Below are 20,549 nucleotides of genomic sequence, written 5' to 3'. Positions count from 1 at the left end.
ATGAGCAACAGATGTTTTCCCTAACTGGCTACAGCCAGTATCAGCATTTCTATGGATGGAGCGGATTCTAAATTGCTGCCTTGTGCTCTTGGAGAACAGCTCGAGCCAGGCCATCCACAGCTGGAAGCCATCAGGGCTGCCGTGGTGACTCAGTCACGGCACTTGGATTGGAGGACAGTGACTGCAGGATTGCAGAGACCCAGCTCCTAAACCGACTTGTTTTAAAATCTTGCTCCAAAACTTTTTTGCTGAGACCTCTCAAAGCCAAGTGTCTGGCCCTGGAAGTGTCCTCTTCGCCAGCGCCATCTGGGCCCCCCAGGAGTGAATTCTCCTCGCTTGCTTGCGTTTGCGACACAGATGAGCAGGGCACAGGGCCAGAAGTCTCTGGAGTTTCCCTCTGGGGTTGTTCTTCTGTGAACCCCGTCTTCTTCCCCCGGGGATCGAGCGCACTGGGCCTTGTCTTCCTACTCTGCCTGCATCCATCTTTTAAAGTCAAAGCAGTCGTTTTAAGTGCAAATTCCCTAAATATTTCTTGGCACCAAGAACCAAATCATACCCCCCCTGGTTGTTTCCATCATTATTTATAAACTTAAAAAAATTACTGTGAAGAGTCGACCTTTTGGAAAGCCAGGGCAGAGAGCGTGGCAGTGTCCTCCGTTCTGTAGTCAGTTCCACGGCCACCTTTCCTGCTGAACTTGGACCGTCTTTTCGGGTACTTCCTCTGCCGAGAGGAAAACTCAAAAACAGTATTTATGGTAAGCTCTTGCATGGTGTTTTATCATCTCTGGGTGGAGGTGGTAAGACATGGTGACTCCTGGGCTCTGGAAGGTTAATAGCACGTCCCCCTGCCAGGCCACCTCCACTGAAGTCCCTGAGAAGGTTTAATGTGCCCGGTCTTCACGACCCTCTGGTAAACAAACCTCGTTTCTCTGACATTTGTGGGGTGAGGCGGATGGCTTCTTCCCGGTGTTTACTCTTCTCATTAGCAGTGCCATGTGGGAGGAGCGAAGCGCACAGGAGTGGAGTGGAGCCATGTTGGGCCCTTGAGCAGGCCTGGTCATGATGGCACGCGGAGAAGAGGCTCTCAGGTGACGGGAAGATGCATGTGGCTGCTGCAGAGCTGGCAGGGCTGGAGGGGGACAGTGCAGACCCCACCTGCCCCCCGAACAGTGGCAGGAAGAGCTCTGCTCCATGAGGATCATCCCAGGAAGTGACCCTTGCAACCTCTTCTAGTACTTGCATCTCGGTGTCCCTTTCCTCAGGCTCCTGTGCAGCTTTTCAGGGTGGCATGGCTCTTCTCGTTTGTCTGAGGATGGCGCATGGCTCTCCTTGTTCAGGAAGTCTGGGAGAGGGCAGCAAACCTTCACAGAGGGTCTGCTGAGCACTGCCCGGGGGCGTCGGCTGCTCCAGGGTGACCTCCACCACAGCTGTGTGTTTGCTTCTGCTTCAGCCCCTCATGACGGAAAATCCTGATGGGTTTGTCTGCTCAGTGGTGACCTCCGACAGGGGGCTGGAGAGCTCCTGGGGGTAAGGCCTCTTGTTCATCATTTCTCCCTGCTCCTGAGGGATGCCTGGCTCCCGGGGACACTCAGTAGGTGTCACTGACTGTCCACACTTCAGATTGGTTGTTTGGTTATCACAGTTTGAGAGACAGTGGGTGCTGTCCCTGGATACAGATGAACGGACCCACAGGAAGTCTCTCCAGCCACCTCCTCAGGAGTGGCTGAACGATGTCTGAGCTGCCTCCCCTTGTGGGACCCCAGGCTCCCCGTCCTACCCACTGTGGAGTGCCGCTCACGGATGTGATGTGGCTCAGGAGTCTGGGGCAACTGCTCTGAGCCCTTGACAGCAGAGATGCATGACAAAAAGAGATCAAGTTGAACCTCTCAGGAACACTTACATATAAAATATATAATATATATAATATATAATGTATGATATTTATATATAATATAACATATACATATATAACGTACATATAAATATATAAAATATGTATATATGAAAGTGTCAACCAGTTCATTGAATGCCCAGAAGATCTCTTGGATTTTTGAGAGCAATGATTGGTCTGTACGTCACTGAAGAGGCCATGTAGGTGTTGAGACCTAATTAGGAGCACTATAAAGTCGGGCCTTGAGTGATTAAACAGTGGGTGTGCTTTATTACCTTTTTATGAAACATTTTCTTTAATTCTCATGACACCTGGGTGGGGCCTCCATGGGGGTCCCTTCTTCCCAGGGCTCATCTGGGGTGGGCTTCAGTGATGGTGTGTCACCTTAAAGCTGCCTTCCCGAGCTCCAGCTCCCATGAAGGGATGGGGCAGAGATTTTTCTTTTTTTTAATACTAGGGATTGAAACCAGGGCTCTTAACCACTGAGCCACATCCCCAGCCCTTTTTATTTAGGGACAAGGTCTTGCTGAGTTGCCTAGTGCCTTGCTGAGTCACTGAAGCTGGCTTTGAACTCACAACCTTCCTGCCTCAGCCTCCCGAGCCACTGGGATTGCAGTGTGTGCCACCGCGCTGACAGAGGTTGGTCTTTCTAAAGCCCCTCCTCTTCTCCTTGTGGCCCTTGGGAAATCCCAGGCTTGAGCTCACCTGCAGCAACCGCATGTAAAAGTGCTTGGTTTCTTCTTGGATTCTAACATTTTTTTCAGGCATCTGATCTCCCTTCCGTTTCTCTTTCAGCCATCTTAGGCTGGGGGAAGCTGCTGCATGTCTCTTCCTCTCTTTTCCTCCAAGGGGGTGAGATGCACATTTAGCTAAAGGCCCTGGGGTGGGGACCTTCCTTTGTGAGTCTTCTGCTGTGGCTCTTCTGGAACCACCGTCCCTCCTGCGGACCTGACTTTGGTGGGAACAGCAGGTGTGCACGCTCCAGGCTGCTGTGTGTGCTGCTGCATCAGAAGCTTTGCACGTAAGAGCTGCTGCTGGTAGTGGCGGAGGAGGATGGATCTAAATAAAATGTAATTGGCCATTTAAAACCAGAAGGGAGGCCTTTGTGCCCAGAGCAAGTGCCGCTGGCAGCTGCGTCCTCAGCCAGAGCGAGAGGAGGGGATTTCATGTGTTCACTGGGTTTTTCAAAACTAAGTTCACATTTCTCTCCCCTGATCAGTGTTGTTCTTGGCTCCTGTTGGCCAAGTTTCTGAAATAGTATTGATGTCCATTGTGCTTTGCACGGGCCTCTCTGGGTTTTATTTAACTTTGAATGATAAATGGTGCTTGTCTGGGTCTAGCCTCCCGAGGTTAAATTGAAAGACTATTTTAATAGAATAAAATATTTTTTTCCCCTAGAAACCATTCCAGCTAAATACAGCCAGCCTTCCTTTCTAGCTCCTTAGAAGCAAAGAGTCAAATTTAAACGCTGACCCAGAATGTTTGTGTGTGACCTTTCAACTTCAGTTCGAACTCCTGTGATCAAAGCGAATTCTCCAGCTCCGAGATGATTGGAGTACTTCTTTAACAGCTGTTTGCTATTTTCTTCCTGAAAAAAAGAATCATTCAGAAAGGCCCAATAAATACAAGGAATAAACTGCACTGAGGAATGTTCATATCTGACATTAAAATGGGCCATATCCTGAGAAGATGTGGGGAGTTGGAGAAGCTGATTATCCCCCTGTTTAAATGGAGATCATCTTGTTTAATTACCAAGAACAGGAGCTTCCTTGTCTGCCTGCTGTCTCTTGCTCACCTCAGGAAATGTCCTGTGGAAAATCACCGTTCAGACTGCACATGCCTACTCTCACAGGAGTCGGTCTTTCTCCTGCCTTTCACGATAAGCTTTATTTCCATTTTTGCTCTTTAGCAGAGCGGAGACCCTGCTTTCATTGTTGAGCTATTGGGCAGGTCAGACAGAAAAATGAAAGCCCATGAAAGTACTTTAAAATAAACAATAGGGCACCTGTGTCGGGTGGAGTATTGTTTCTTCCTCTCCTCGTCAGCCTTTTGCTGGAAGGTGAAACATTAGCCAAGCTAGACCTGTGTCCCAGGTGGCTTTGGGAAGACATTCGCTGGGTGTTCTGAGAACGAAGGGCCCTTTGGACCGTTGGGATGAAACCTCCATTTCTTCCGAGTACCTTTCCTGCCATTTTTGTGGACTTCTATGCAGCTTCTCTGTGCTTTAGTTTGATTGGCTTTAAAATTGAGGAGGGGGAGTCTTTAGCTCAGAAACTGCATGCATTGTCACCTTGATGATTTCTTGGTCTCCTCTGTCTCCCAAACCCTAAGACGTCTCCATTTTCCTAGAGTCGGGATTCTAAGGGAGGCCTGCATCCCACTTGGATAGACTGGACAGACGGTTTCAGGGTAGGCCTAGGACGGCCGGACCCCTCTCTGGAAGTCCTGGCAGTATGGGCTGGGTGGGTCCTTTTGAAGGAGACATTTCACTTCTGTATTTTAAGGTAAATATGAAAATATTGCACATACAAATTGTACTGATTTTTAAAAATTATCTGCTGTGTTTTTATCATTATTTGTCTTCCATTACTTGGAACATTTGAATTGGACTTAATGGTTTTATCTCATAAGGAAGATATGGAATGATTTATTCGATTTGGGATTTTTCTTTTGTAGGTAGACTGATCACATGAAAGAGCAATTCTAATAGTACTTTAAGAGTCTGGGGGTTTTGTTTCCTCATTTATATGATCAGGGAGTTGGACCAGATACCCACCATGGGGTTCTGCGGCTCTTGCTTTATTTTTTGGAAGGTGATCTTGGAAGCACAATAAGGGTTCCACAAATATTTATCAACAGGCTAGGCAAGGTGCTGCTGTGATAAGGAACTGAAAAAAAGTCACTGCCCTTTCCAGAAATCCCTTGCCAAGGGTCAGATTTTGCCAAGTCTATGCATATTATTATTGAGGAGCAGGCACTCAACAGTCACCAGCCTTTCTATGGCAAATGCTTTCCGGTATGACATGAAAGGACCATCCCTATGTTGCTGGGAGGTAGGCGTGGATAGTACCAGTTAGGCTTAGTGTAAGTGACTGGGGATGGGTCAGCTGTCTGGGGCTCAGGGCCACTCTACGTTAGGCGTCTGCTTTATGTGCTCTGTTAACTGTTGTAGACCATAAGGAGCCATTAGGACCACACAACCCGTCAGTTATGCTGGTACCAGTGATAGGTGCCAGTGGAAGGTGCTCTTAGGTGGGGAGGACCAGTTGGGTGAGGCTGAGCCCACAGAGGAAAGCCCAGTGACTAGAGGCCATAGTAATGTCAGATGTGTATGGTGGTGACCCATAAGGGCTGGGGCCTAAGCGTCATAGGCAGAATGTTGGGGAGCTGACAGGTCAAGAGAATCCAGGAGGGGGATTGATAGTACTGATGGATGGAACATCCGGAGTGGGTGACCACAGACAGTCCTTAGGTTCATAGCCTGCATGACTTGTTGCCGTCACTGAGGACCAGGAAACAACTGGCACGGGCCTTTCCCTGGCGGGTGTCTTATGAGAAATCGGTACCATCTCCGAGCATTGCTGACATTGCTGATGAAAGAGAATTGCTTTGCTTTTAATCAGAAAGGAGAATCTGCAGTGGTTATCTAAATGGTGCCTTCCAGAAGGGACACACAGCGCTCGGCTGCTCGTTCCGATTTGCTTTGCTTTGTGTTTCCTCGTGGCGTCCTGGTCTTCTCATCACCCCAGAGGCCACTCTGTTCCGCTTGCCACACCTCGGTGAAGACGCAGCGGCGCAGGCATGTCAGTCTGGCAGCTTCAGAGGGCTCTGTTCACAGCACGGGAAAGGGATGGGGCAACTGTGTTCCTCGCTCGCCCTTTGTGTTGATGTCATTTATTGGTACTGGGAACTCTAACGTGCACGTGGCCGTGGTGCCGTCTCCCAGTGACCCATCCGTGTGCACTCGGTCTGCAGACACAGCAGGGGGGGCTCGGTGACTTCTGGTCCGAACATACAACTGAACGTCTGGGGCAGTGACAAGCGAGACCAGAGAGTATTTTCCGAGTCGTTAGGGAATCCCAAGACGTTTCTTCTTTGTTCAAAGCTGAATCACTTTCCTACATACAAAGTCCTGGGTGGCTCCAACAGTGTTGTCTCACAGTCGGGGGGCTGGCCGTCCATGGCTCAGATGCTGCCTTCCTGACCACATCCCTGCCCACTACCATCCGCTGATCTCAGCCAGATGCCAAAGAGCAAGGGAGCTGAGGTCATCCCGCAGGGGGCAGCTGTGTAGGCAGAACCCCCCTCTCTCGGAGATGACTGAGACTCTGCTTTCTAGAAGACACGCAGGCCCCAAGGCTGGGCTCCCTGCAGCTTCTGCCTCTCTGGCCTCCCGCCCTTGGTCTCTCCTTCTGCCTTCCCTGAAGTCTCCCCCCGCACCATTGACCCTGCGCCACCTCCCACCCAGAGCCATTGTGTCATATGGCAGGCACCACAAAATTCCTTTTATTGTGGTGATTCAATTTCTGGGCCATCTTATCAGTAGAATTCCAATGATGAAGCGAAAGACAGTGAATTTCTGCAGTATTTACAGGTACGTGAGATGGGAGCTTTGTAACACAGCGCCAGTGCGGCCGTGAACCGTCTCATGCCTTGGTTGGCTTCAGCTAATCCGCAGTCCCACTCCTGGTAGCCCTCACATCCAGGGAGGCCTTGCAGGGAGGGTGGTAGTTCCCGTCTGCTGACCCAGGACTGTGCCTTGCTCTCCCCGTGAGCCCCTTGATCTAGGAGAGTGCTGCCCTGACCGGAGCGTTGGAACCCCTCATGGAGATCGTAGCTTTTTTCTTACTCTCCCCTTCCTTCCACGTTAGGGCAGTTTCTCTCCAGGGCACTTCCTCCATTAGTGCCCCCAGCAGGCTTCTCCTTGGGAGCTCCTGAGGGCACATGACAGCTGAAGAGAATAAAGTTCTAACTTTCTCCAGAAAACTCATTCAGCAGAGCGGAGACGCTGCCAGCTGCCCTTTGGCATCCTGCCCGCTCTCTGTGGGGACAAGTCCCATGGCTTAGCTTCCAGACTTGTTTTGGCCCTCTTGTCCGGCTCTAAAAATGCTGGGCCAGGGGCCTGGGGACTTGGTTTTCTTGGGGACATTGTTTGGTGGCACACAAGGTCCTAGATGAGAACAAGGGTTTCTTCTCTGTGTCCTGTACCCACGTGAACCCCCTGGTAATGCTTTCCACAGTGGCACTGAGGTGGTGTTTGAGCTGTGGTCCCTGTTCCCTGGGCTGGTCACTCATTTAGCTTTGGCATTGGTAGCAGGACAGCTGTGCTCTCTGGGGCTGTTGTAACCCCGTACCACACTCCAGGTGGCGGCGAGAAGACAAGTCCTGTCCTGTGGTTCTGCAGATCAGCAGCCTGCGAAGGAGGTGTTGGCAGCGCTGGTTCCTTCTGAGGTTGTGGGAAGAGTGTGCTCTGTGCTGTCCCCACCATCTTCTGCTGGTTTGTTGGTGATCTTTGATGTCTGGGTTTGGAGATGAACCACCCCATCTGTCTTTGCCTTCCTGAGGTTTTCTTGCTGTGTGAGTTTATCCTCATAGATAAGAACATGGTCATATTAGGGTCATCGTCATGACGTAATCCTAACTTGATCATCTGCAAAGACCTCTTTTCCAAATAGGTCACATTCACTGTCTTTGGAGGTTGGGACCTCATCCTCTTTGGGGGGAGGGAGACACAACTCAACCCACATTACATATATATATATATATATATATATATATATATATATATATATATATATATAAACTTTCTTTCTTTTTTTTCTTTTTAAATGAAACATCCTTTGAAAAGTGCTTGGGCCATTCTTGGCTGGGACTTTCCTGGTGTAACTCACTTGCCCAGCTTTCTGCTCTGTCCCTGTGGAGCCAGTGCAGATGGACATTTTCCCAGTGAATGGAGGAGACCAAAGCCCTTAAATTGCACATATACTAGTTGCACTGAGAACTGAAGTCTGGGGCCCTAGGATATGAAGAATTTCAGCTGCGTGAATCAGGGAACTGTAGAAGAGGTTGTTTTGAAGTTATTTTTTCACTCCACCTCTCTTCCCCATCATTTTTTTAGTGACTCAGGAGTGCTAGCTCACAGGTCACTCTGCAGTCCCTCCAGCCAGTCCTGTTGCATTTCTATCACTGGCTCTGATCCTGGCAAATACCCATTCTTTTGTTGTATTGGCCATGTTGAAACAATATCTTTATTCCTCTATCAGCGTTCTCTCAGTCTTCAAAAAATTATGTCAGGGATCAACACTACTCACTTGAGAAATGCAAGTCGGAATCACAGTGAGTCAAGAATTCAGTCCAGAATGCATGTCAGAATTTAGGTGTATTGGGATGGTGGCTATTAAGGAAGAAAAAACAGCAGAACAGAACATCACAAGTGCTGGCGAGGATCTGGAGAAACCGGGACCTTGCAGCTCTGTTGGTGCGAATGTACAGCTTCTGTGGAAATAGTACGGCACTTCTTCAAAAAATTAAATGTTACCATGTGATCTGGTCATCCTACTTTGAGGATATGTTCAAAAGAATTGAAAGCAGCATCTCGAAGGGAGATTTGCACACTTCTGTTTCCAGTGCTCTTTTACATCAGCCAGGAGGCAGGAGCAACCCAGGTGAAGCTCTTAGAGAAGCAAATTGTGGATGTTTGCATGCCAAACGGAGCATCAGAGCCTCCAGGGAAGGAATTCCTGACCTGTGCTACAACATGGATGAATCTTACCTTAGGAGACGTAAGTCAGTCACAAAAAGTACAGTATGATTCTACCTATGAGAAGTACCTAAATAGTCAAATTTCTAGAGACAGAAAGTTTATTAAGGATGGCTGCTTGGGGGTGAAATGAGCAGTTACTGAGTTAGGGGTGCAGGTTTCAGGTTCTGGAGACCAGTGTCACAACAGAGTGGATGTATTCAGCACCACTGAACCGTGCACTTAAAAATGGTTAAGATGGTAAATTAAATTCCATGTTATTTTTCAAGATCAATAAAAAATTATGCCATGGAGCAATATGATTTGGGAAGGAGTTAAAGTCGCCCCGGGTGATTCAATGGAGCATTTAAGTTTCACTAGTATTCGCTGCCTCATTTGGTTTTTATCTCCCGTTTATATATTGTTATCATTTTATGGATTTTAACTTCCAGAGAGATGTTGAATTCCTTTAAACAGGGACCGGGTTCTTTGTGACCTCCCCGGCTGCTCCTGTTTCCTGTATATTCCAGCAGTGAACAGTCTATGTGGTGGACATTTTTTTTTGTTGTTGTTCATTGATCCACTTGTGGAACCTTAGCAAGCCACTCAGTTCACCTCTAGTTGTATTATTTTCCAGTTTGTAGACTAAAGACTGAGAAGAGTTTGTAAAGACCAAATTTCAAAATGATTCTGAAGTTATCAAAGGTGTTTGGTGTTCTATGTGAATTGTCCAGTTGAATAGTAAGACTTTGCAAACTTCAGAAACCGAAATCGTTTAGTAGTTACATGAAACTTGTCTTGGCACAAGCAAGCCAAGTAGCTTCTCCCTCCTGCTCTTGGCAGGTAGATCCTGCAATTAAATACGGTTTTTAAGTAACGTGTGGCATTCCAAGCAGAGAGCGGCCCAGGCATTCCGTTTAGACCTCGCTCTAATTAATTCCCTGCAAGTTGTAGGTTTTCTTTTCTTTACCCTTCCGCCCACATCTCCCCCTCCTTTGGAAATACTCATCTGCCAGTGAAGGGAGAACGAGTCAAGCATGGTGTTTATGTTGCTGTGTAGTAGTATTTGGAAACCTGCAGCCAGGAATTTTTTTGCAAGAAGTTTAAAAGTTAAGCTTTAAAAAATGTTAACATTTGGGTGAATTTCTCCATTTTGTAGGCCTTTATATTTTATTCCCAAAGGAAGTCCCTGAGTGACTATGTAAAATACTGTTAATTGCGTAGCAGCAGCAGGACACCTCTGAGGCTGTTTTTAGAGGATGACGGTTACGCTACCGCATGGAACAACAACCAGAGGAAGACGTCAGTTGCACTGGTGGAGAGCCATGGGATGTGGCATATCTCACTTAAGTGACTGGGCCTCATTTATCTCTACTGTGTTGCCCGTTACAGGTTAAGGGAGTACAAGAAAAGGAGGACCAAACAGACCAAAGTTTTAGTATATGAGTGTTTTAAAAATTATTCACAGAGCAAGCATTGTTTAAAATCCAAGTTGTGATGATACGATGACCACTTTCAAGCAGGTAGCATGGTGGTCTCTGGTCGTGCCCAGGAATTAGTCAATGCTTCTTATTTACCTTAGAGAACCAGGCACACCCCTCCCCAAGAGATGTGGGTATTATTGAAAAAAATTGTCATTGTCCATGAGGTGTCATAATGGCTAATTTTAACAATTGCTTGGTAACATGGTAACTCTGAACGTAAAAGGTTTTGGTGTCTTGGTACAAATTGTGAGGTTTAGTGAGAACCAAAGAACCATATTTGATCTTTTGAAGAAATTAACCCTAAAACTTTCTGAATCCCGTTATACTTTCCCCTAATTCATTCTGTGTTCATTGGAAAAAAACTGGGAAAATGCATAAATGCTTAACACAAAACAAACAAACAAAAAATACAAGTTCCCGTTATCCAACCAAGGGCAGTAATAGTCTAAGCATGTCCCTACAATTATTTTCTTTTCTGTATGCTCTTTTTTTCTTTTTAATTTTGTATTCTTTTTTTTTAAAGATTTTTTTTAGTTGTTGATGGACCTTTTTTATTTATTTGTACGTGGTGCTGAGAATCGAACCCAGTGCCTCATGCATGCTAGGCAAGCCTGTTACCACTGAACCACAACCCCGGCCCTTTTCTGTATGTTCTTCATTAAGAGTCTTTAGGTTTTGAGCAACTGAAAATACTTCTGGCCAGTGTCACCAGTGAAGGGAGCTATGGACAGGTTGTGCGGGCAGCACACCATGGTCAGTAGCACGGATGTGAATATCATGAGCCAGGCAACCTCCTCTCATTGGTCTTCTCAAAGTATCTTTATAAACCCAGGAGGGACTTCACATTGGGTGTTCCTCGAGGTACCCGCCTTGGGAAGCACACCTCTATGTGTGGACGGAGGAAAGCTCCAAGGGAGGAGTCCTTCCAAAGGTGAAGGAAACCACACAGAAACTGCCCTGGGGTCAGCCAGCCATGCAGGGGACCGGGGTGGTCCAGCAGTTCACCATGCCGAGCTGGCAGAGTGAGGACCATCCTAAGTACTGTCCTGGCCACGCTGATATTTGGACAGAGGACAGAATAAATCCTTAAGATCCAGGGGAGGGATGCAGGGGTGAGAACAGAAGAAAGCCCTGAGCAGCTGATTGACAGTGAAGGAGGAAAACAGAGGCAGTAAGGCTGTTCCAGGCCGGGGCAGCTCTTCCCATTTGTGATCTGTGCCTAGTGGATCCCACGGAGCATATTTTTGTTTTCCTCATAAAGAACAAACCACCCCCTTTGAGCCTCCCCCTTCTTGTTTTGCTTAGTTTCATAACGACTGTGCAGGGGCTGCTGGTTTCCCTTCTCCCGTCGTCTCATTTGGTCGGCTCATCTGTGCTCTGAACTACAGTTTGGTTTGCAGCAACTTCAGGTTTCACTTGACTGCTGAAGGGGATTGGCTCAGATTTGTGGGAAAAGATTTTTATCAGAAGTAGTTTCCAGAGCTCCATGCTGTGAGGTAGGCTTCTTAATTGGCACTTCCATGCCTAATTAATAATGCAGGTAACGATCATACACTTCCAAATGCATGTGTGGGGAGAATGCATGGATTCAAAGCTTCCAGGGTGAATGATCTTTTCAGCTGTATTCTCTGATTTTCCCAGAACTAGTCTATAATGGTTTCCCTAATTGTCAGAAGTTGAGTGAGAACCCTGTGAAGGCCCAGTGTGGTGTGCATTGTCATTTAGGAGGCTCAGAAGTTCAAGGACCTCAGTTCACAGACTCCTGGTCCTCCTGGGTCTGATGCTTGCAGGTTCTGCAGGTTCTGAGTGGCCAGTATTGCCTTGGGGTGGACCGACCGGTATTCAGCCCCTCTGAGGGTTCCGCTACCACATAGAGCAGCAGCTAGAGGAAGATGTCAGTCATACTGTAGAGAGTCATGGGGTGTGGTTGGGCTTTCCCAAGTTGTGATGGTTGCTACGTTGGCAAGGCATCTTACTTCTTCCATTGTAGAAATTTCTTTGTTAAAATAAAAGCATTCTTCAACTTTCAGAGGGAGTGGTGTTAATAAATAACATCCTCTGCTGAGTCCAGAACCAGCTGAGACAGAGGCCTGGTATCCATGGCTGATCAGTGTCCACTCTGTTCCTGGTAACCATAGCCTTTGGGGAGGGCCAGCCGGATGGACGGCTGTCCTGAATTATTCTCTGCCCGTTGCTGGTGAACAGATTGGGCAGCCGCAAGTTCCCCATGGTGAGAACTATCCAGAATGTGTACAGGCAGGACTTTCAGGAGAGGGACAGGGCTGAGGCCAGAAGTCCCTTGTCCGTGAGACTCCCATCAGATAGGGCAGTAGGGAGGGTCAGGGAAGAAGACAGGAGGGTCCTCAGCTGAGACCCCTCCATGGGGGAATCATGGTAAGAAAATGGGTTTAAATGTTATAAGTACTAAGAGGGAGGTTCTAGGTGAAGACAAAAGCTCTGGCCATCCCTGCTCCATCGAATGAGGACATTTTGAATTTCTAAGGAATGACATGGATGCTTCTGATCTCTTATCGTTCGTAGAAACTGATCGTGCAGCTTCTGCCCCAGCCTAGAGCTCAGAAATTCCTGGGATCTTCCTCTTCAGTGGAGGGCCCTGCTCATCCCTGGAAGGTTCAGGATGTTGACTTCATAAGGACTCTTTTCTTATATTTCCTTTGCAGTTCAGAAATGGAATAGCAGGGGGAAATCGCCACCCCATATCTTTCCTTGAGGGGTACACTTATGTCTGTGTCTGAGGATTTTTCCCATTCCAGAAAAGGTTGACGTCCGGCCCCACGTTGTCCATTTACTAAGCTGTCATTTTCTTCCATCAAGACTCACCGGGTGTCAGCATCTTGGCTGAGATCTGCAGTTTTACACCCTTTGCAGGTCCAGTGGTTCCTTTTAAAAATTTCTTATTAGATTTTTATAATGACACGTAGTCGTTGGGTTCCTCCCTACAAACTCACGCATTCTGTGGAATTCTGTTCGGTTCCAGTGTTTCTTAAAGGAAACTCGTGTTGCCTGGCGATCTCCTCTCCCCCCACCCTCATTCTTGTTCCTTATTGTTAGAGGGGTAGTTCCATCTTTGAAAACCATCAACTCTCCAAGGAAGCAATCGGGGAGTAGGGGATGTGGCCTATTGGTCAGTGTGGGTCTTAATGAGTAAAAGAAGATACCCTCGGGCATTAGAAAGAGTTAGAAACCCAGGGAAGGACATTTCTGGGCTTTCAGCTGGACCCTTGAATAAGAGAGCAGTTCCCAAGAGGACCAACCCTTGTGACCAGAGGGGGGTTCGTCTCTCCTTCCACCACTCCCTCTGGACCTCAGAAGGGGAAAATCCAGGGTGATCTCACTCTGCTACCACAGACCCTGGAAGTAAAATTCATAAAACCTAGTCCTCTACTGCCCTCAATTTTTAATACAAACACCATTTCCATTATAGAAAATGGGAAAATAGAGATGAATAGGAAAGAAAACTGCCCATAGTTCCTTCGTTCAGAGGCTGTTGTTTTAAGAGTTTGATGTATTATTTTTTTCCCCTGTTAAGGAAGTGTTTATTTCCTCAAAGACAATGACCTCCCTGCCCAAACCAGTCTTCCATGTTCTGGAGTAAGGGCTTTGGGTGTTTGATGTAAATCTGCTGTAGGTTAACTGACATCTTCTTACAAAGTCCTGCAAATGTTGCAAGGGGTTTTCCTTTTCCAATAACTAGAAATTATCATCAACTTTCCAGGTCCATACATATCCATCTAACACCTTCTTCTTAATAGCTGCATAATAGCTCATAGTTTAGAAAAGCCTTACCTTAACCAGTTCATTTCCTGTTGACAGACATTTGCAATATTTCCAGGTTATCATGCCACTACAAACAACTTTGTATGTAATTTTTATGAACTAATCCTCTTATTTCTCCAGGATGAGCATACCAGCAGACTCAAAAAATCACCAGGCCTAGATGATTCACAGCCAATCTTCAAAAAACAGATACGTTGTATGGTCTTAGAAATATATGCCAGGTAAGGTGGTGCCTGCCTATAATCCCAGCAACTCAGGAGGCCAAAGCAGAAGGACCATGAGTTCAAAGCCAGCCTTAGCAACTTAGCGAGGCCCTAAGAAACTTAGCAAGAGCTTGTCCCCAAATAAAAAATAAAAATGGGGCTGGAGATATGGCTCAGTGCTTAAGCATCCCAGGATTCCATCCCCAGTAACAAAGAAAAAATGTATAAGCACAAAACCTAACAAAGATAATATAAAAAGGGCAAGTATAGGTCAGTTTTACTGATGAATGTAAGAGTCACAGGTATAAACAAAATGTTAGCAAATTAAAGCCAGGAGTGTTTTTTTTACAAAGAGTATGGCCAAGGTTTTTTTCCATGAATGGAAGAGTGATTCAGCACCAGGGAAGCTTTCAAAATTATAAAGAAAAAAATTAGATGTTAAAAAAGCTATAATTGCTTATAGCCATGGCTTTTAGTATCTGAGTAAAATAAGAACAGATGGAAATTACTTAAATAAGATGAGGACTAATTGCTAAAATCCAGAAGTAGATATTCAATTAAATGGTGAAATGCAAATCCATTCTCATTAGAACCAGCCAAATATACAGTTGTCCTCTAGTATCACTATTATTTAATTTTAAAGATTTTAATTTATCTATTAAGAAATGGGAAAGATTGGGGGGAAAGAAGAAATTATTGCCATTTTCAAAGGTTTTTATCATTTATTTCAAAAAAACCCAAGATAATCTTTTAAATAATTTTGGAAATAATAATAAATAATTTGATAATTTGGATAAGTAACTAAATAAAACAAAATTCATAGAAATCATCAGCTTTTCACACACACACACACACACACACACACACACAATAATCAGGGATGGGATAAAGCTCAAAATTGTGATCAGAGAAGATATTTAGAAAAGAACTTAAGTAGAAAGGTCCATGTCTGATAAGAAGAAAAGTATAAAACTTCATGGAAGGACTTAAAACGAGATCTGGGTAGTGGAGAAATATATCCTGTCCCTGGATGGGTGGCCAGGACCATGACATATACTTCTCACCAAAGGATTGTACATTTGATTCACTTCCAATGAGGAGTGAATACTAGTGGTGGTGATGATGATGATGATGATGATGATGATTATCACCATCATCATTATCATCATTATTTGTGTATGTGGGAGGGGAGTTGGAGAACCAGGAAAAATGATTTCGGTTTGTGTGGAAGATAAATGTGTACATTTTTGAAGGGTGTGAACCATGCTTTGCCCTTTCAGATGTTAGAATTTCAGAGCCAGCCCATTAAACAGCATGTGCTGGCACAGAAATGGAATCAAGAGTCTAAGTACATATGGGGGAAATATATGGTAAAGGGTTCTTAGAGTGGTGGGGAAAGAATGCCTTCTTTGATAAATGGAGCTGGCATGCTTCACTATCCATTTGGAAGAAAAAATTCAGTTTTTCCATCTTACACCAGATACAGAAAAAACTTTCGGATGGATTAAAAGATCTAGGTCTGAATGTAAAAATAAATAAAACGTTGGGAAAACATTTGGTGAACTATTTATATAGCCTTTGGATTACATAGGAAACTCTGAGGCCATAGGAAAAAGATAAGTAACATGTACCTATTCACTCATTCAGTCTGCTTTTCCTGCTAGAGGAAACTTGGTGGGTTCAACCTAATTTGGCCGACTCTCTGCCCACACCCAGGGCTGGGTTTAGCTAGGACATGTTGGCTCGGCCTAAATTGTCTGTATCTATGATAATTACTTCTCCATGCTACCAGTTTCTCACCAGTGCCCCTTTTCATGTCAGTAAAATTTACCGTGGGTCACAGATCCCTGGAGGGATGCCAGTGTGTGACCCCTGTCATTGGGAGATTCCATTAGTATCTGGGGGTTACAGCTGCGCACCTTGGAGCCAGTCGAGTAGGTGGTGGATTTGAGGATTCAAGCTCCTTTTGATGTAAGAAGGAATGTTGTCTCCTTACTGCCCTCCAGGTGCCCTGGGCACCTCGCTGCATTCATTCATTGCTCCTCTTGGTACCGTGGACCGGAGCTACTGTTTGTGTTCCTAGGGCATCTCTCATCTACCTCCTGGGACCATCAGTTACACAGCAGGGTTATCAACGCCCTCGGATGGCCTGTGTTCAGCCTGACTTTAAATTCTGTCTGTTCTTCTGCCTTCTTTGCTGATGATCCTCATCAGTCATTCACTTCCAGACTGAATTCTGATTTCACGGCGAGGAGGAGACTTGATATATGTCCTTGTATTTGTACTTAAGTGTCTTACTGGACAGTCGGGATTGAGCTGCTCCTTGGCCAGCTCTCCTGGGGGATGGGTGTGTAGGTGCAGGAGGAGGGAGGGGCCGGAGTAGGCTCAGCCGAGGAATGTGCCTGATAATATTTGTCCTTTTCGCCCAGTAATTCTCAGAATACCAAAGGTACTCTCACAAAAGCATGCATGTATGTACATATGCACGCTCGTTTGTGCTGTAGAAAAAATGTAAGCCCTAATTACTTGGCACCGTTCCTTGAAAATAACGAGCAGTTATAATTTCAGTCTCACGTGATTCCTGAAGCTCACACTGTGGAGGTATCCAGAGAGGTGCTCCTTCCAGCAGGTTGTGGAGGGAAGCAGTCGGGACACGTACTCGGTTCTCAGGGTGGGTGGGTGGCTGGTTCTCCCACTCTGGCTCGTATCCCTGTTCTCCAAGGCTGTGTGAGAGGAAGGCGGTCCTGTTCCAGGTTGGGCTCAGCGGAGCCAGTGCCCCCCTGTGACTGCAGCCCGTGGTATCCCCAGCCCCTGACTTCTGTCCCTTCTTCTCAGGCCCTCTCAGGGCTGCAGCACCCATTGTCTCACAGTTCTCCAGGAACCATCCCTGGCTCAGGGGCCACACCAGCAGGAAACCAGGCCCTCCGTGTGGAGTGCGAGGGAGGGGCTCCTCGGCCCACTTTGCCGTAGGCCTGGGTGCAGGTGTGCCTTCTCCTCTCCCCACCTTGTTGCTTTCTCGGTTCCTTCTGTGAGCTGAGGATTCTTTGTAAGCTCCCAGAGAAGAGTTCTGTCGAATCTCCTGCCTCTTAGTTGCTTTTCTTCAGCCTCCTCCTTTGCTCCTCTGGGACTTGGGCTCCTTCTCCATTTTCAGTATCAGAGAGGGCCGGCCTTGAGTTGGCCTGCTCTTTTTTCTCCTGCCTTCTGCAGCAGCCCTGCCTTCTCAAGGGGCATCCGTGGGGCCCGAGGGCTCAGACTGGGGAGGCGGAATGTTGGGGTGTCAGTAGCTGAAGGTGCTACATCCAGTTTGGTTAGAGTCTTATGTTTCCAGGTGAATGGTGACAAGGAGGTGTGCTTCCAGGTGAGGCTGAGGCTCCTCTGGGCCTTCCGAGCTTCTGGAGTAGCCTCCCTCTGGGTGGCACAGAGCAGGGCCCTCTGGGTGCAGTTAGGGTGCAGAATAGCCTGAGTCTGGCCCTTCTGTAGTCAGCAGCTGGAAGGGCAGAAGACTCAGCACCTGGTGTTGGAGGGATTCACGGTTAGGACACTGTGGTGTGGCAGTGAACTTCCAGAGTGGGTCCTGCTTGTTGTCATGAGGTGCTGTGAAGACATGGCTGCCGAATCAGAACCGGAAATATCAGCATCTGACTTCCGAGTCTGTGGTTGCTCGCTCCTTCCCACTTCCCGGCTGCCCCTCAGCTCCTTAGCAGCATGCAGGTCCAGCTGCATGAAGACCTCAGACATCGGGCCCTCACCTAGTGAGGCCGCCTCCCTGCCCCGGCTCTGGGCCCCCACTTCTCTTGGTTTTGGACCTCTGCTTTCTTGCCAGTTGCAATTAAAAAGATCATTAAAGAACAGGGTCCAGGCTTAGGAATGTAGCTCAGTGGTAGTGCGTGCTTACCACGTGCAAGGGCCTGGTTTTGATCCCCAACACCAGAACACACACACTCACACACAAACCCACACACATACACCTATATTTACACTATATCTAGTATATAACACACACATAACTTATCTATTTATTTATTGCATATCCATACATACGTAGAATGTCATTGGTGGCTTTTAGTGGTTGGGCATGCTGCGGGTAGCTAGTCTGAAATCCATCAGGGAGTGAAACTCGGCACATCTTTGAAATGCCTCGGAGCTGCAGGCACCAGGAAATGATAAAGTGGTTCTCTGCAGTGGACCACGATAGCCTTCTTCACACAGGGACTTTTCTTCCTACAGGTGTGTGTGTTTGTTGTGGGGCTCTTCAGGGAAGGAAACATCTTGACACTGATGAGCCTACACACCTACCTCCTGACAGCATTAGGATTTATTTTGTGGTGACTTCCAGACTTGGTGCTTGGAGACACTTAAAGCCCTGTCAGAAGGTTGTCTCCAGTTAGCATTTGCAGTGACTTCTCACAGCTGAGGTTTTCAGGAATGCGCCTGTCTATTTTTAGTGTTCTGAGCTCCTGTGTTCTTTGTCTTGGTTCATCTGTTTTGCTTTAATGCATGTATTTAAAACCAGTGGGGCTTTTACAAAGGTGCCATTGGCCTCTCTGTGAACAGGTCAGCGCCTGGCATGGGGCATGCGCAGTGTAAGTGCCCAGGTGGGCGTGGCAGCTGCAGCCCCCTGGCTCCCCTTGGCTGAGCTGGGCAGAATGTTTGCTCGCAGCCTGCTTCTTGCTCTGCTGGGTTTCTGTTCTCGCGACTAAAAGGCTCAGGGGCCACTCTAGTTAAACTGGGCTGCACGAAATAACCACACAAGATGGTCGCTATGATGGCTCTTCTGACCTTAAGGGTCCGCATAAAGAGAGAGAGAGCGCGAGAGCACGCGCTGACCCCTTTTATTGAGGAGAAGCTATTCAAATGAGGCAAGGGGTCAGGTTTCAGGGGGCTGAGTATCTTCATGATATCCACTGTCAGCAGGTTGACTGACACCTGGATAGGCCACACCCAAGGGCACAGTAAGAGGAGGGGACACACACAAGGCACTTCCATGGAACATTCTATCCTAAACAGGGCAAGGGGTTATATTACAAAGGAACAGGTGAGCATAGCTTCACCCATGGGGCTGTAGCAAGACACACCCATTTCTGTGACTGAGCACCTCAGCACCCAGCTGGGGAGTGTAACTCAGTCACCCGTAAGGTTGGCCTCCCACACTGCTCAGTCCTCACACAAGGCTCAACTTGGGCGGGTTTCTCCCAGGTGATAAAAACGAAGAGCTTGCCCAAATCTGTCCAAGCCCCATGTGCATTCTTTCAACTGTATTGTGATGAGTTTTTCAGAACAACCTGGCTTTGGATTTCCTGAGAACTCAAACCACATAGAATATGTACAGCATCAAGATAATGGTGCTCAACTCTGGTCCCTGGAGCACCACTGGGAGCTGGTGAGACAGACATGCACATTCTTGGGCTTCACCCCAGGCCCACAGAATCACAATCCTTGGGAATGAAGCAAAGCAGGGTCTGTTTTCAGAGACACCCTCACCCCTGGTGTTCCTGCAGCCTTCAGCCTGAGAAGCTGATGGAAAGGGCGTGTTTGGCATCTCCATCAATAAATATATATACATACACAAAATGTTCAAATTGGCAGTCATTATTATGACTGAAAACTTTTATAATCTGTCATTGCTCAAAATATTTCTGAAGGAATGGGCAAAGTTGTGGATATAGTTCTTATAGCTTGCAGTTTTCTCCTGTGGTAGAAGCTCACTAGTTAGGGTTTCACTAATTTGCAAGTTTTAATTCGATACAGCATCCCCAAATGTTTGTTCAGTTGTGCAACAGAAGGATTTGTTAAATGTAAACAAGTTAGTCGTACACAGAAATTGTATCAAAAATAATGTTGTGCACAGGACTTTGTTTCCTAACCAATAGTGTTTTTCCTGGGAAGCACCTCGACATTTTGTCAGGTTAGAGCAACCGAATGTGACTGTGAACAGTGAAATCATGTACAATCTGTGTTATCTTCTAATGAATCCCACATTCCTGTTCTTGAGTTTTCACCAGAATTCACAGGATAGCTGGACTTCCTCATTCTCTCCCATCCTTAAAAGTGTGATGTGGGGGCTGGAGCTGCGATTCAGTGGTAGAGCACTTGCTTGGCATGTGTGAGGCCCTGGGTTTGATCTCAGCATCGCATATAAATTGAAATGTGAAATTTACAGTTGGAAGAGAGTCGGCTCCATTTTAAAAATGGGTAGAACAGGTGCTATCAGATACATGAGTCTGTGTTGTTAGTATTCTGAGTTTCTCCTAGTTAGTTTACTACTAAAAAATCATTTGCTGGAATCAAACAGAAACAATTTTTGATGCTCAAAGAATGCAACTGCTTCAGCTTCACTAAACATCAGTCTGAGCGGCTCGAAAAAAATATTCACACATCCGTCTCATAATGCTCTCCTTATTGAAATCAGATGACGCAAGAGTGGATTAGTTATC

At 46.7% G+C, this 20,549-nt stretch overlaps 1 protein-coding gene and 1 long non-coding RNA gene across 8 annotated transcripts in view; both read left to right on the top strand.

The window, feature by feature from the left end:
- The window catches only part of Farp1 (FERM, ARH/RhoGEF and pleckstrin domain protein 1), a 259,842-nt gene that overhangs the window by 55,452 nt on the left and 183,841 nt on the right, over positions 1-20,549 (top strand). The window lies entirely within an intron of this gene.
- Positions 1,219-4,480, top strand: LOC124099621 (uncharacterized). Its single transcript, XR_006854018.2, has 3 exons — positions 1,219-1,527; positions 2,405-2,912; positions 3,290-4,480. It is a non-coding gene; the product is annotated as an uncharacterized LOC124099621 (long non-coding RNA).

Source organism: Marmota monax, unplaced genomic scaffold, assembly GCF_021218885.2.
Source record: "Marmota monax isolate L192 unplaced genomic scaffold, Marmota_monax_Labrador192_F-V1.1 WCK01_AAM20220418_F8-fsc00026, whole genome shotgun sequence".
In the NCBI taxonomy this organism is placed as follows: Eukaryota; Metazoa; Chordata; class Mammalia; order Rodentia; family Sciuridae; genus Marmota; species Marmota monax.
Note: the sequence above shows the minus strand (reverse complement) of the source record. Positions and strands in the feature narration are given on the sequence as shown.